The sequence below is a fragment of the Sinocyclocheilus rhinocerous genome, unplaced genomic scaffold (assembly GCF_001515625.1).
Source record: "Sinocyclocheilus rhinocerous isolate Xijiao unplaced genomic scaffold, SAMN03320098_v1.1 scaffold907, whole genome shotgun sequence".
Taxonomy (NCBI): domain Eukaryota; kingdom Metazoa; phylum Chordata; class Actinopteri; order Cypriniformes; family Cyprinidae; genus Sinocyclocheilus; species Sinocyclocheilus rhinocerous.
This window is the reverse complement of record NW_015662569.1, coordinates 277,206-282,403: the sequence shown is the minus strand read 5'-3', so window position 1 is coordinate 282,403 and position 5,198 is coordinate 277,206. Positions and strand designations below refer to the sequence as shown.

General features: G+C 36.1%; 1 protein-coding gene across 2 annotated transcripts in view; it reads right to left on the bottom strand.

The window, feature by feature from the left end:
- The window catches only part of LOC107728071 (tight junction-associated protein 1-like), a 99,824-nt gene that overhangs the window by 54,628 nt on the left and 39,998 nt on the right, over positions 1 to 5,198 (bottom strand). The window contains exon 2 of one of the 2 annotated variants that reach the window (XM_016538134.1): positions 3,433 to 3,582. The exons of the other annotated variant lie outside the window; for it this stretch is intronic. The gene's annotated coding sequence lies outside the window, so the exon portion shown is untranslated. The remainder of the gene's footprint in view (positions 1 to 3,432; positions 3,583 to 5,198) is intronic. 2 annotated transcript variants of the gene reach the window in all.

The following is a 5,198-nucleotide window of genomic DNA, read 5'->3' as shown; positions in this document are numbered from 1 at the left end:
AAGAGGCAATGCCACTTTAGTTAAGAAGACGCTACACAAATGCACAAACGTTCAGTTGTTTCCAACGATTGAGTGAGTCACAGCACAATGAATCATTTTTCTTATGGGGCCAATTTTGTTACAGGCGACAGTCCCAAATGCGTCATAAAAATCTAGGAAGACTTATAAAAAAATCTACTAAACCAGTGGTGTCAAACTAGCAGCCTGTGTTTCATACGGCCTCTTGAGTGTAGTTTATCCTTTAATCTGGTTCACAAAAACCTGTTGACTTTAAGCATTCTGGATTAGTCTGTAATGTACGGAGCCTCGCACATGGCATGTCGAGAGAACGAATTAGTAAATTGTGCACACAATTTAGCAAATCGAGAGAACGAATTAGTAAATTGTGCACACAATTTAGCAAATCGAGAGAACGAATTAGTAAATTGTGCACACAATTTAGCAAATCGAGAGAACGAATTAGTAAATTGTGCACACAATTTAGCAAATCGAGAGAACGAATTAGTAAATTGTGCACACAATTTAGCAAATCGAGGGAACGAAATAGTAATCGTGTGCACGTTTTAGTACATCGAGGGAACGAATTAGTAAATCGTGCGCACAATTTATTTATTTTTTCTTGCTTGTCATGTGCAGGGCTCTGTATTCATTTTATCTTATAGTTTCCTTATAAAAAAGCAGCCAAATGTGAATTAAATTATTAACTTATTAGAGAAAAACACAAATGCAAAAGCTCCTAACAGGAAATGACTCGGTTCTTATACATAACACAGTTCATGAATGGAGGTAAAAGAGTGTCACTAATAAATGATACCGTTCATAGTTTGTATCGTATTCAGTAGTTAGTATTTCATGTTGTCGTCTGTTGCTATAAATATGGTGGTTTATTTGTGTTCTCTTTTGTCTGAAACTGAGCTGTAATTGAACACTGTGACTTTAAGCTATAAATAGACCATTCAGCTCAATTATTCCCCTCATCAGCAATGTTATGGCTTTAATCTACTTAATGTCTATGAACCTGTAAACTGTGCTTATTAACTGAGATGCAGAATATATTTAACGTGAAAAAAAAAAAAATCTAATCTAAATATGCCAGTCAAACCAATAAACACAGCTATCAAAGCAGATTTTATTTGGCAATGCACAAGAAAATGTCTTCAGCTTTGTTTTCTACTAAATAATGAAAATAAATATTTACATAAAATTTAGGGTAAATTTTAGGAAATTACTTGCCGTTCCACCATAGTGCATAAAATTAAAGTGTATTTATTAAAAATAATAGTAAATATTGATTATTATGGTAATGTCTTATATTCCTGGAATTAGTCCATATGTGTTTTATAGGTTCATATCCTATATATATATATATAGGATCCCTTGATTAATTAAAGTGGAATTTGACATTCGATTCCATTGTGAATGACGCACAACTCGACGTAACATCCACGTTTTGGAGACTGAACTCGCCAGACAATCAACATTTTAGAGGCACAGATGAAGTTATGCGTGATCCATGAGTAACCTCAATAAAGTCCACATACTGACCCTAAGAAAGTGATTCAGTTTACCTGTCACTGCCATTCAGAGACTAAAGCACTGAGTGAGGGAATAAACATTTAAAAAGAAAAAAAAAAACATCCACAGAGGCTTGATGATAAGTACTTCATTATTAACAAGCAACTGAGCTGGGCAGCATTCAGTTCTGCTGGGCCATGCTCACGTTTGTTAAGGCCTGGAGGGAATAATTTAACACACAGCAATCATATATCTTTTCTACTAAATAATGAAAATAAATATTTACATAAAATTTAGGGTAAATTTTAGGAAATTACTTGCCGTTCCACCATAGTGCATAAAATTAAAGTGTATTTATTAAAAATAATAGTAAATATTGATTATTATGGTAATGTCTTATATTCCTGGAATTAGTCCATATGTGTTTTATAGGTTCATATCCTATATATATATATATAGCATCCCTTGATTAATTAAAGTGGAATTTGACATTCAATTCCATTGTGAATGACGCACAACTCGACGTAACATCCACGTTTTGGAGACTGAACTCGCCAGACAATCAACATTTTAGAGGCACAGATGAAGTTATGCGTGATCCATGAGTAACCTCAATAAAGTCCACATACTGACCCTAAGAAAGTGATTCAGTTTACCTGTCACTGCCATTCAGAGACTAAAGCACTGAGTGAGGGAATAAACATTTAAAAAGAAAAAAAAAAAACATCCACAGAGGCTTGATGATAAGTACTTCATTATTAACAAGCAACTGAGCTGGGCAGCATTCAGTTCTACTGGGCCATGCTCACGTTTGTTAAGGCCTGGAGTGAATAATTTAACACACAGCAAAGGTTCATATATCTCTGTTTCTACAAAAAAAAAAAAAACATTTATTTTCCAGGAACTTGAAGAGGGGTGAATATAATAACTCGGCTCATTAAAGCAGGTCTCTCTGGCATTTGTTGAGTCAGACTAGCTCAAGATTCATTCACACACTCTTCATGGAGAATAATACAAAATTATATATAGAAAACACAGAAAAGTCAGCCTTTTGACAACGTTCAGGTTTAATATTTGACCATATATACAGTATATTACCTAGGGCAGGTAGCCCATCTGAATTAGGACATTTAGGCTATCCATCTAATAGTAGCCTAATATTAGGCTAATATATAGCTTACATATAAGTTATATTATGTTTTGAAAACGTAAATATATTTTTTTCTGCAGTACTGGTAGTAAGAGACTCAAATTTGAAACCTGCACTGTCTGACTAAATGAAGGATGATTTCTAATGATTTGTGTGCTCACACTTTGCGAATATGACTGTGAATGAACTCTCAAAAACAATATCGTTCTGTGAGGTATTAATGTTATGTCTAAAGTGACTGTTAACATTTCATTGTTTTAATTCAATTTATTAACTTTCATTTTCAATATAGTTTGTTCAATAGCAAAAATTATTTCTTGCAGTCAAAATTTCACTGGCATTAAACTACTGAAAATTTGGTATATTGACAACCCTAGTTTTCAATAGAGGCCGAAGAAAACCAGCCAACCACTAGAAACTGTTCAAGGCAAATTAGTAAAAAACACCATTATTACTGTCAGAGCAAATGGCCAATCCATTATGCAAAAGACAGAATTGTAAAACATTTCAATGAGGAACACTACAAACTAAATTATATAAATGAATCCCAGCTCATAAGAACAGACAAGAACAAAAAGCTGACCATTTATCAGTAAGAGCTGGAGATAAAGTGCAAATGATTTATTTCCAGGAAACGATTTGACTTAATTCCACCTGTTCGGCGAGATCTGACACAGGAAACGTAGTCACGGTGAGCATCACAAGAGACACAGACACAGAAAGTTACTGAATACAGCATCGAAATACAGCATGGCATCGCCCCTCACCTCAAGTGTGCATGCTGCATTCTCCAGAGTCATCGCCCCAAGTGGGTCCCTCCGGTCGCCAAGGAAACTCAATCCAGCTCACGTCTCGCTCCTCTTCCTCCCGGCTCCTCCTCCCCCGTTCAGCATGTGAACCTCAGGGCTATCAATGACCTGAAACAAAAGCAGGTGGATGGAAAAACACGACCGTCATTGGCGCTGGAGCAGCTCACTGCCAATCATTCAGGCCCGGGATTAAGTGTCAGCGAAGACACGGCGGGGCCCTTGGGACAGCCGGAGCGTATCTCAAATGAACGTCTGCCTGACTGCTTTGCATTCACACTCACTGATTCGCTCACTATAACGCCGACCCTCGCGGTCCCCGTGGGCCGGAGCAGAGACGCAGGCATAAAGCAGTTAGATGCTAAATAAGGTGTGTTCCATCAGGAGAAAGTGGCTTGATTAATGGATGTGAGAGCTTAAACGTATGTGATGGTGACTCAAGACCAATCTGAAAGTGTTTCTTTTTCTAGCCAGTTCTTGTCTAAGCAGATACATCCTAAAATTAACCTGCCGAGTTTGAGACGGGCGAATTTCCCCATTTAGATTGAATAAAAAACTGAGATTTTCTGGTTCAATTTTATTTTTAAAGTTCTTCCTGCTTGACATGTATGAATAATAAAAAAAGCCCCAAAAATGTATTTACTTTTTTTTTTAATAGTTCAACCAAAAATACATAATACAGTCATTACTTTCTCACACTCATGCCTTTCCAAACTCGTATGCCATTTGTTTTTCCAAGGAACACAAAAAAAGAAGTATAAAAATGACAGAATCTTCCATTTTTGGGTGAAGTAATCCTTAGTTCAGCCAAAATAAAACACAAATTCTGTCATCAATTACTCACCCCTGTGTCATTTCAAATCGTAAGACTTATTTATGGTAAAGGGAAGCTCAAAAGCGCTTAGCTTGATGCACAAATGAGGTTTAATTTCGCACATCAAGCAAATATGGTTAAACTTCTGTTCGGCATATTTGATGTGCCCAATGTATGTGTACTGATGAATGTTTATACGTGAATGAAAGCCTAAATTAAACATGTTGATCAGATTAAATGAATAGTTCACCCAAAATTGAAAATTATCCCATAATTTACTCACACTCAAGCCATCCTAGGTGTATATGTATATTCTTCTTTCAGATGAACACAATCAGAGTTATATTAAATAATATCCTGGCTCTTTCCAGCTTTGTACTGGCAGCGAACGATGCCTGAGTTTTTGAAGCTCCAACAAGCGCATGATAAAAGTATCCATGCTAAAAGTAATCCATACTTCAGTGGGTTAATGAATGCCTTCTGAAGTGAAGCAATGGGTTTTTGTAAGAAAAAAATATCCATTCATAAAACTATCACTGGCTTCCGGCAGCTGCTGTACACACATTCAGGAGAGAGTTGAGTTCTGGCAGAAGGTTGACCTCTGACTAGGGCTGGGTATCGTTCAAAAAGTTTCGATACCGATACCTTGACTTCGATACCGGTTCCTGAACGATACTTTTTTCGATACCAGTTTTATGAAATCAATTTTAACAAGATTACATTATCTAAAAGAAAAAACATTGGTTTTATTTTTCAGCTTGTTGATGTTTATACAAACTCAAAGACTCATGTCCTGAGCCACTGCACAAAGGAACAAAATGTAACCAACACAATAAATCAGAGCAAAATATTTTTAATAAAGCTCAAATAGACTTCAGTTTACACATCTGTTAGGCTACATTTACACTAGTGC